The following is a 12,096-nucleotide window of genomic DNA, read 5'->3' on the forward strand; positions in this document are numbered from 1 at the left end:
TGTGTGTGTGTGTGTGTGTGTCTGTCTGCACACATACACAATAAATCAGGGCATTCAGTTGCTGAGATGTCAGCAAGAAAGATTAAAATAAATGGTGTCTGGTCATTAAAATTCCTGAAGTAATAATGTTGAGTGTGGTGGGAAATGAGTGATTGCTAAAGGAGAAGGGGTGGGAGGACCCCTTTTGCTTAAGGAAATTAATTAAAGGGTTAAGACTGATTGGTTAGAAAATCACCAGGAAAGGTCACTCCTAACAAAGTCATTATACTTAGAGTAAACAGTCATCAGCTTATCCTGCAAAATAAGTGGCATGTCTGCTGAGTATCTGAATGCAAATTATCTTCAGTATGCACTGTTATCTGTACCTCATTCTGCCACAGGGCACACACAGAAGCTGGCATGGGCATGCTTATATGTGTGCATGTGTGTTTGTGCACTTGTGATCTCATCATTAATTACTGCTTTTGCATTAACCTAGCCCACCAGCTCACTGGCATAGCACCTACAGAGCAGAGGTCAGTGGCTCACACGCCTGGAACAGGTGCACCTTGTTTTATCTTCGTTTTTCTATCTTTAGAAGAATTTGAGAAGACAAGTGTTCTTAGAAGTCAGGACAATTATTTTAAATTATAATGTCCATCAAGTAAAGTTTCTAAGTGAAATTTCTATAAAATCTAGGCCTCATGTGTGTCCTAATACTTTCCAGCTAACTCTCCCCACATCCATATCTACTCAATAGTTTCCTTAACCAGGGACAAGAAATGGGGGGATCTGCCTTTCAGAGATAAGATAATGACAATATCCTCAATGGAGTTGAGTTTCTAAAGTAGAACTTCAGTAGAATCAGCTGTGATGTGTATTAATGTAGATACCAGGATCTCACGATCCCCACAAATTATAGCTGTATAATTCTGGAGAAGCCACCTGTTATTGAGTTTAATCCTAGAAAATATATACTGGCTATCTAATCTCTTTCCTAATTTTGAGAAAACTCAGAAATTCTTACATTACTTTACTCTCCTAGCAGACTCTCAGGAACCAATAATACTTAAGAAGTGGTTTCCCTTAGATCCCACCTAGACAATTCTAGAGATATTCTTTATTCACTCATTGATTCATTCATTCATTTAATTAATTTTAACGAGCCTACTTAATGTGCCAGGCACTCCAGGAGGCTGGAGATACACAAAGAAACTCTGTTCTGCCATTAAGGGGTTGACAATAAAGGCAAAACAGAAAAGTGATGAAATATATTCACTATGATGGTGCTCAAAGCAGCTAGAAAAGCAGGGTCTCAGAATTCATGGAGGAAAACAGAAAAGGGTGTGGGGAAATTGCTTGGTAATAAGGGCAAGAAACTGTTTTACCATGCTGGACTCCAGTGTAAAGTTCTTTCTCTGAAAGTTGGCAATCTCCCCAAGTGCACAAATACAGATGTTTGCTTGTTTCTAATTCCTGAACCAGAGAGCCACTAGCTCAGGGGCATCCTCACGGGACACCATTCTGCAGTTTTCATGGATGATGCCTTATGAATAATGGAAACTTTCAAGAATGATTTTGGTTGAAGAACAGGGATAAGTCCTTCTTGTGGGGCTGTGTATGTCAGCACTCTGCCCTGGTAAATTATCTGCAGACAGCATAGTCTATCACAGTGAGCACATCACTGCTCATTTCTCTCCTGCCTGCCATGCTTTTTATTAACTACCATCCATTATTTTTAAAACATTCCTGAAATCAAAGGTAGAAGCAAAAAGAGAAACAAAAGGGTGATAGAAGATAAATACATTGCAAATCCTGGTTCCAGGTGCCAGTAAGATGGGGAAAAAAGTCTGGTAGGGGAAAATAACAGCAAATTCTTCCAAAACAGGCATCACCGCAGGTTTGGATGCTTCCAGGCGGCTCAGAAAAGTACAGAACTTGGAGTCACTGAGTTATACAATGGGGATGCTCACATGGGGAAATGATGTGTTAAGCAGAACAGTAGATATTTGGTCCAATTACAGAGCAGTGATGTTAAGTATATTTTCATCAAACTCCACCTTCACTGGTAGAAGCATACTATGGTAAAAATATACTTTACAAGTCTATTATTATTTTTGAGAATGGCATGGTATTCTTTGAAATATCTAGAGATACCCTAAGGTTTAAAAAAAAAAAAACATAGTAAAAATTACTGCCTTGAGTAAAAACAACTTCCTATCTGGCTGCTGATAGCTCCCCAGATGCTATTCATTTGACATCCAATCCACCTTCCTCGAAGCCTCTCACAGAGCCGCTTTTGCCCCCGGTTGTTACTAGAGTCTTCAGTTGTTATTTTATGTTGTCACTGGTGACAAAGCAAAGATATATACTGTTGTATAGAGGGACAGTGATCTTTCTCCCCAGTTCCCACCACATGTGTGTATGCCTGTCTATGGTACAACTTATGTATGCCTCTTAGAGAAAAGGACATCTTGGTGGGACTTGGGAACTAAAGATGGAAATATTAACCAGCCAAGAAAAACAAAATAACATAATTCCAAGGAGTCCAGACATGCTCTGCTCTAAGGGCACCCTCCACAAACACATGAAATGAGCCACTCTGCTGCGCTCTCCATAGAATCAGAAGTCCCTTCAAGGTGAGCACTCCCCTCATAGAATTAGGCCTCTTTAGCAGGCTTATGACCTGATAAACCCAACACAGCAGTAGAGATTAGACTCCAATTCAAATCATCTTTCTGGCACTGCCTCCTTATTTCATAAAGTTATAGACTAATTTTTAAAAACTGTGATTCTGAAACCAGACACCCTAGCTACTGAAATGTAAAGTCTATCCGTGATATTTTTCAACATTAAGTTCGTTTATTTATTTATTTATTGTTACACTATAAAGGGATCTAAGTTTATGATTTACATGAGCAGCATGACTACATTTCAGGACAAGGTACAAAAGAGATTATACTCATTGTGAATGATAAATCTGCATCCTGGTGAATGCAGAACATTTTAGCCATGACAAATGGCAAGAGAGGAGAACATGGTCACTCACACTTGGATGCCAGAAGTAATCAGAAACATTAGTGAGAGGCTTCAGTCAAGCAAACCCCAGGAAAACCATGGGTTAGGAATTCACTGATTCTAGTTAGCTTGTAAAGGACCTATGTCCTGGACTCAGTCCCAGAGATTCTCATTCAATTAGTCTTGTGTGGGACCCACACATATATGATATTTGAAAACACTCCCAAGGTGATTTGAATGTGTCCAGAGCCAAAAGCCACTGGGTATAAAATGTTGCCAAGCACATTATCAATAGAACAGCAGTTACAATAAAATCAGTGATTTATTAATGCATTGATTGATTAAAGAGATAATTATTAAATGCTCTCTGTGATTGGCAGTGTCCTCTGCTCTGGTGCTAAATGCAGAGATGTTGCAAACTAGACACTCTGAAGGAGTCCAATATCCAGTGAATTACAAAGCTATTTAAGCAGATTATTGTATTTAGGGTGCTCCACCAGGGCTATGGTAGAAGAAAGCACAAAGACAACTTTTCCCTGCTCTGACTCTCAATTAAGGATGATGGCCACCCACAGAGCACCTTTTAACTTAGAGCATACTGGTTTTCATAAACTTACCAGATATCATAAAAATTCTAAGGGAAGACTTTTTGAAATACCTGCTTTTCCTTAGAATACTAGAAACTAAGACTCACAGATGTTTTTCATTAAATGGCTTTCCCCTCCTTACAACAGAAGATCTAAATTTCAATTATGTTTCCACCTCGTATAACCTAAAGAACTTGCTTCTGGCAAGTTCTTTAAATATTTTACTCTTTGCTTAGATGGGACAATTATTATCTCCAAATATGATATAGAATTCAAGGTCTCAAGAATAAGGACACTTGGTCAAAGTAAATCCCTACTCTGTTATCAACTGAACTATGGATACTGGTTCTCTAATTTAGTTATCTAAAATATAAGGTTTCTCATATGTAGAGTCACAGTGCGTTTATCTGCATCTGTCTACCTTTAATTAGCAATTAATGAGCTATGTGGAAATAACTAAGGAACACAAAAATCCTAGAAGAAATAGGGATACAAGTGTTTTCTTATTAAAATTGCAAAATATTATAAGCAAGGCAATGATTTGTATTTAACTAGGAGTTAAATACAATGATTTGGGGTAACAACTATTAGAAATTTGGAAAGTGAATGTTAGGTTGAAAATTAGCTTGTATAGTTACAAAATTTTTTTTTGTTAAAAATGAGGAGACCAAGATCTCACCATTAGTGGCACAACTGAGACTGGAAACAGGACATATTCACACCTATTCTCAGCACACACAGGACATATTTTCTGTTTTCCAGATGACTCACCAAAGTAATGATCTCTCCAAAAGATTTACTGTTTTCATTATATTTACAAAGTTTAAGGAAAATTCAAGTAGGTAAAGTGATTTCCATTTCTATTTAGAATTTCTAACATTTCTAGAAAGTACTTTGAAACTTAACAATTAAATTGAAGAATTTGCAACCTATAAACTCAATTCTTTTGAATATACAAAACCTATTACATCTGACTGGAGCAAGTCTGAATGTAAACTATTTTTTTCTGCCTCCTAAAAGGCTGCAAAAGTGATCTCTAAAGTAGGCTTCAGGACGCTAACTACTCCCAAACACTGATTTATTGCTGAAAATCATGTTTCCCCTCTTCTCTAATTTCTGATGTAGCTTCAAGCCAACAGTTGTGCTTTGCCTTTGGCACATGGCCATTCACAGAGCCTGTGCCTTCCAGTCTCTACTTGGTCTTGATTGGTATCACACAGGCACTCAGTTGCATGATTTTCTTAGGCAAAATAACTGAATAGTTGCTAACTCCCTTTCTCAGAATTCCATATCCAATAAACAGCACAAAACTGAGATGAAATGCAGTGAAAAGCTATTCAAGACCAGGACATGTGCTTGGAGTTGGTAGGAAAATCTCAGAGCAGGTTTCTTCTTAACCTCAGTATGTATTTCAATAGATTAACACCAACATCTTCGATCATCAAAACAAGAACTTACGGAACATGCTAATGTAGATAGCTTTAAGGAAATCCTACTATTCACCTGGAGCTTCAAATATATTTTCCCATAGAACAAATCTACATGAGATATATTTGTGTGGGACTTTATGAACAATAAGAAGCCAGAAGCAGAGCTTTCCTTTAGGGATTTTCTGAAATCTGATTCCCTCCACAGAGCAGATATGGTCTCCACCATGAGAGGTTAGGCATAAACCTTCCTAGAGGACGCCTGTATCTTCATTCCCTGAAGACAAAGCATAACAAGCAAAAGATGGTTCTTGCATATCATATCATACAAGATTCTAAGAACACTATGGAATACTAAAATGTGGACTTCTTAGATATGCTACAGAACAGTTCTTCACAAGCAAAACCACTGTTTCTGATAAACTTGACTCTTGGTTAAATACAATAAAAACTCAATCTAATCTCCTTTCTGAGGTACTGAAGTATTAAAGGCCTGGTTTTCAATGAAGAAAAGGAGGTCCAGAGAGTTCAACATTAACAGAGGCTTGCAGAGATTAACCATCTCATAAGTACTTCTTCAAAAGGACAAAGTATCCATAAGGAAAGAGAAGCTTTATTTCCAATGAGTTTAAGGGGTAGGGGGAGGTATGGACTGTTAAATCAATGAAGAAATTGGGCCCAGGAAGTACAGGAAGGAGAAACTTAAATCTATATTCTCTACCTACTGTAGTCTATCAAGGCCTGTTTCTGGGGTTTAATCCACCAGCTTTCTGCTTGCCATTATAAACTAGCTTGGAAACTGCATCTTGATCTTTGCCCTACCACAATGGGTCTAATAAGAGAAAAGTCCCTAATTTTCAATATGAATATATCCTGCAGACATATGTCAGGAGATCATGGACAAAAAGTTCTCTAACAGCAGAAATCCTGGGGACTCATGCTGACTCATAAAGCTGAGCAAACCAGGACTGTCATAGAAGAAGCTGCATCAGCGGTTCTCTGCTGCCTGGAGTTCAGATAGAAGCTGACTTCACTGTCCCCCTCCCCAGTCCCACATGCTTCCTAGTGATGTGACTGTAGGAGCAATTCTATCTTGTGTTTTGTCCACTTAATAAATAAGTAAACAAGGACCATTTTAAGCAAGAGTTATTTCGTTCTGCAGATATCATAACCCTGACCCAAATAAACAAGAAGTGGTGGCTATAAGCAAGAATGCACAGGTATATATGTCATGTCAGCCTGTGGTCTCTGTAGAGCTTCCAAGAAAGGGGAACTCAGGGGTGAGACCTGAGAGAGCAGCACTAACTAGAGTTACTTGGTGTCAGAAAATTCTGATTGCAAGATTACAATAGGCCAGGACCCGGTGCTGCCCGCCAGACAGTAGAGTCTCCATGATGTAACATCAGTTTGTCAGGTTTTGAAGAGACAGTGGTTGGGCTGCTTTCTGCTACCCTAAAAAGGAAATGTCCTATGCAATGCATAAGCAAAGGCACAGTTTAAATCTGGTCACTTCTTTGAGGTCATGAGTGATAGAGTCTCAATTGGAGATGGGCAACAACTAATTGAGGAAGAATGATTTTGAAAGTTGGGAAATGATGGCAAAGTAGGTAAGAAAACCAATATCACAATAAATATCTAGTTTCCAGGAGGTTTCATGGGTAAAAGACAGCTTGGCAACAACCCATAAACATCGCTGACCCATGCCTGCAATTATTTCAAAATATATGTATTTCGTACACTACAATGAGCATACATTTCCCAAGTAATATGATTTAGGGTTGGGGGTGAGAAAGACATACTTTTTTTGTGATGTCATCTTATTTCTTTCAAACTCAGAGTTAAAGCTGAGTTCACATTGGCTTGATTCAATGTTCTCATTTGAAAGGTGCGATGAAGCAGGACATTCAAAGATAAATTCCTTTCAAAAAGCTCTTTTAAGTCTTGGTCCCCAGAAATGCTGGCAGAAATAAATATACATTTTTTAAAGAAAAAAAAAACACCCTGTACCTTTCATGAATTGATTGCATCTCCTGCTTCTGCAAGCTAAGAAGTCATAATCCTCTGCAATCACAGATTGTTTGAAGCCAATAAACCAAAGGTGACGACCTTTCTAATACATCCCAGCAGGCGAGAGAAATAAAGCCGTGCTGAGGAATAACTCTTCGGCACCCCGATTCCCTTTGGAAAGAGGAGAACAGAGCCAGAAGTGCCCCAGCTTGATTTATAGTTGAACAGTATTTCAGAAACTTCATCTGAAATAAGAAAAAAAGGTTTTTCTAAAGCTCTCCAGTACAGCTTCTCTCATCTCCTTGGTCCTAGGAGAGACACAGCAAAGCCCTCTCCCACTGGATGCCAGGTCTATGACAGTGTTCCATGTCCCCCTTCCTAAAGTTAATTCTTGGTTGACAGCACAAGGTGCAGTGCTCAGGATTAGGAATTCAATGGGCCAAAAAGACATTAGATTTCCACTTGAACAACTCCCTAATGCTAATTGAATGGAAGGAAACCCCACTAGAAATAAAGTTACCTCGACTTTTTGCCATATTAAACTCCAGCATGCAAGGAAATATCACTGTAGACATGTGGCATAACAGTGTCAATCTACCGCTACAATTAAATTAATATGTGTCATCTCCTTCATGTGCAATGACAATAAATTAGAGCAAGCCCTGACATGTGAGTAAACTACATTCTGTTAACCTTTGATCACCTGCGATGAATAGTATGTGAAAGCTTTATATCAATTAATTAAATCTATAAATGACAAAGATAAACTTATTAATAATCTTCTTATCCAAATAAATTTATCCTGGTACTGAACATCTACTATGGGCCAAGAATATACTTGGTGTTAGGAATAAGGTGAATAAGAAACCATGTGACCTTCAAAATGTTCTCTGTAAAGGTAATAAACGTACATGAGAATAATACATTAATAAATAATAAATGAGAATAATACATTCAAAAAGATAAAATATGTTCAATGGAAAAATGTTAGCCTATGAGCGGCAATTCATTCTCTTCATGGAACATGGTGGTTAGAAAGGTGATGGGAATTAAAGCCTGAGCTCTTGAATTTGATCGCTTGTGTTCAGAACTCCTCCCTATTGCTGTTATAGTTTAGATGTGAGGTGTCCCCCAAAAGCTCATGTGTGAGACAATGCAAGAATTTTCAGAGGTGAAATTCTTAGATTATGAAAGCCTTAACCTGATCAGTGGTTATATCCACCGATTTGCATTATGGTAACTACACATAGGTAGGGTGTTGTTGAAAAAGTCACTGGGGATGTGACTTTGGATTACATATTTTGTCTCTGTGGAGCAGAGCTCACTGCCTGTTCCCGGTTGTCATGTTCTGAGCTGCCTTCCTCTGCCATGCACTTCCACAATGATGCTCTGCCTCACCAGAGCTCAGAGCTGTGGAGTCAGCCACCTATGGACTGAACCTCTGAAACCATAGGCCAAATTAAACTTTTCCTCCTCTACATTATTCTTGTCAGGTGTTTCATCACATAGCAATGCAAAAGCTGACTAAGTCAATTGTTTAGCATCCATATAACCCTGGGTGGCTTACTTCCCTAAGCCTCAGTTTCCTCCTCTATGGAAAGGGTATAGCGATAGTACTAATCTCAGAGAGCTATTCTGAGAACCAGTTTAGTGAATACATATCTGGCACATAGTAAATAGTCACTATCATCATTATTCATTAGGCAAATCAAATACAGGGGAAAAGGCATTTCAAACAAAGGCCACAGAAGCACAAGATCCAAGGTTTTGCTTTTCTGCTTCTTTTGAATTATTTATTATGTGTTTATTAGGAGGTACACACTTACTATATATTGTCACCAAAACCATGTGAGACAAATACATGTTTTCAGGTGAGGAAATGAAGCAGAGGTTTTAAAAAGGTCCCCACTGTCCGAGAGCTGGTAAGTGGACAGAACCTGGATTCGTGCCCAGACAGTCTAACACCAGAGCCCAAGGGCTGACCCCTTATGTGAATGGCCTTCTAAGAGCATATGTTGTTTTGGCAGAACCTACAAATAGTTTACCAGGAATGGAACACATAATGCTTTTCTGTTATTGAGAATGTCAGTAAGTGAAATGATGTCAAGGAATGTGGGCACCAAGAGAAGGGCAGTAAAAGTCAAAGCAAGGTCAACTGAGATTCAGAAAGTTAAACTCTACAAAATACATTTCTATATTTAAAAAGGAGTTACTGTTTAGTGCAGACTCTAACTCTAGAGGAAGTTGTGAAGGGAGAAAATGGTGACCAGACAGGAAATTGGTATTGCTTCAACAGTACATCTGGACTAGACCCTCTGCTCTGCAAAGGTAACACAGTGACCACCAGTCGTGGTTAACGGACACATGAGATCTTGGAGTAAGAGTTGTCTAGAGAAAAGCTACCCTAACCACAACAGGGAAGGCTGCTGAGTGTTCCCCCAAAGAGGGGAGGTGGGCTGTCACTCACTAGTATCACCTCCTTCTACAGTGTGGAGTATGTTTCTCTGATAGTAGCTTTATGAAAAGGATTTTTTTATGAACTCCACCAACTCTGACCATTTCCCTTTCACAGTACCCTGAAGGCTAAGGCATGTTCTACATTTTATATCATAAAAAGTTACTCTCCCTCTGGATGTTATCCCTTAAGCATTCTTTAGGTTTATGAACATGCTTGGATTTGGGGTCCTAATATTTCATGATTTGCCTTCCTAAACCTTCCTAAACCTCTGGTTTCACTTCTTTTGCCATTTAGTCAAGAATCCCTTAACTACCACCAGAATCCCTGCAGCCCCCATACCCTCTTGTCCTTTCTCAACATGTCCTGTAACTGCAGAACCATCATCTTCTTTTGTATCACACAAGATTCCTTGGAGCAAAGCACAGCCATGCCAACCCCAGAGATGGGGATCTGAGGATCACCTAGTACAACAGCTGCCTGTCCTGGAGAAGTTCCTCTCCAGATCTCACTAGTTGCTCTTCCAAATTGCCAACTATCTCTTCAGGTCCGTTTTCCACTCAATACATACCCAAACAGCAGGACAACCCTCAACCACTTCCATTTCTCAGTGATGCAGATCTATGTGTAGCTCTGCTCTGCCCTCCCTGCATGGTAAAAAGAGATGCCCCACCCAACGCTGTCACCTTCCTCATTCCCTGATCCACCATGGCTGGATAATTGCCCTATACCCTGTCATTACTCCATTCTCTTCTCTCTCCTAACTTTGCCTATACCTTCAATCTTTTTTCACTGATTCCTTCCCTGAAAATGTGAGCAAGGTTAGGTTGGTCCTCACTTAAATGATGGAAAATGTTCCTTTAGTGCTTGATCTCCTTTATGTAGGAGCATGCTCTTCCTTTTGTTTCCCTTCATGGATACTTCTTTGAAAGGCTCTTCTCCATCTCCTTTCCCCATTTCCTTACTTCTCATTCACTAGTCATGCATACTCAGTGGACATCAGTACAGCAGACACAGGCAGGCTCTAAACCAACTCTAATCCTCCAGCACCTCTGCATTGACAAATTTTTTGGTCACTTTACAGATATACTTTTACTTGGTCATTCTGTGGCATTTAATGTTCCCCTCATTTGTACCTGAGCTTTACCTAGTATTTCTTCTAACTCTCCAGAGGCAACCTCTCCATGTTTCCTCCAATGCCCCTGTTTGGCCAGGTATCTCTTCAGCTCCTCTTTTACACTTTTCTTCTGCATGGTTTCTCTAGGCTTCCATAAACCCAGCTCTTGCTGCTTGTGTTGTTGATTTCCAAAACCCACATTCACACCAGTTTTGCCTTGACTCTGAGGCCGCACATGCATAATTCACTGAAAGCTTCCACTGCAATTGTCTAAATCCACCCAACCTCAACATGTTAGAAAAGAAGCTTCAACTCATCTATCTCCCACCCCTAATTCCTTCCCTTCCTGATTTTCTCCTCTTAGTAAGTAACTTCACCATCCATGGGACCACCCAAGACCAGTGGGAAAGTCCTTGCTGATACATCTCTCCCTTTCATCCTCTTGCTCATTCAAAAGGTCACGTTCATTTTTACTTTATAAGATCTATGGAAATCACCCTCTGCTCCCGTGCTCCATTCCTCCATGCCCCATAAAGGTCAGCTCCTTTTTTCACTCACTGACTACCATTCTCATGGTCACCAGTTGTGTGTGGGGGGGGGGGGGAGAGGGGGAGTGGTCAATTCATCCTCAATAGGACACCAAGATAACTTTTTCCTGAAATTTGTATTTCGTTCATTCTTTCCCTGGCCCCAAACTATCAAAATTGCATTACTTTCTTTGGGATTAAATATTAGGATACCTAACACAGAAGAATTGGAACCTACCCATTCCACCCAGAGATTATGTTAGGATCTAGGGTCTTTTGCTTAATTTACTAGGCTATCAATACCTGGAGATGCCTGGAATATAGTATGTCCTCAATAAATTAAAAATAAGTTTCATCTCACAGTCTAATTCCTACTCTTTAAGATCCCACTCAGATCTCCTTTCCTCCAAGAAGATTTTCCTTCCCTGTCCCAGAGCTCCAAAAGCACCTCTGTAATGTCACCTGAAAAATGGATCTATTGTCTCACTTATCTGTCTACCCCACTAGACTGTGAAATCCTTAAGGACAACAATCGGATGTTATTCGAATATGGATTCATGCCATTTAGCACAAGCCTAGCTAAGTATTTATTTACACATTCAATTAATTTGCCAAATCTCACTTGACTGCCTATATGCCAGGCACTTTCCCAGGCACTGAATAAAAAAGACAGACAGGGTCTCTCTCCCTTAGGGAATTCATATTTGTATGGTGTCATCAGTAGTAAATAAAACTACAGATAATAACATGTGCAGTAAATGAAATAAACAAAGAGCAATGGTAGAAAGAAGCAAGGGCCCACCTTTAATAGGGCAGCTATAAATGGTCTTTAAAATTTTTGTCAGTATTCACGTTAAGACTGAAAAACGAGAGGAGTTAATTGTTCTTCATGAATAATGAGACTAGATTTATGGAGGGTATAAAACACATGTCCTAAGACTCTTTTGACTGTGTGTGTGTGTGTGTGTGTGTGCCCAAA

At 39.4% G+C, this 12,096-nt stretch overlaps 1 protein-coding gene across 6 annotated transcripts in view; it reads right to left on the reverse strand.

Moving 5' to 3' along the window:
* Sorcs1 (sortilin related VPS10 domain containing receptor 1) overlaps positions 1-12,096 on the reverse strand; it is a 477,793-nt gene that overhangs the window by 279,630 nt on the left and 186,067 nt on the right. The gene's annotated exons all lie outside the window — the stretch shown is intronic.

The sequence above is a fragment of the Marmota monax genome, unplaced genomic scaffold (assembly GCF_021218885.2).
Source record: "Marmota monax isolate L192 unplaced genomic scaffold, Marmota_monax_Labrador192_F-V1.1 WCK01_AAM20220418_F8-fsc00004, whole genome shotgun sequence".
NCBI lineage: Eukaryota > Metazoa > Chordata > Mammalia > Rodentia > Sciuridae > Marmota > Marmota monax.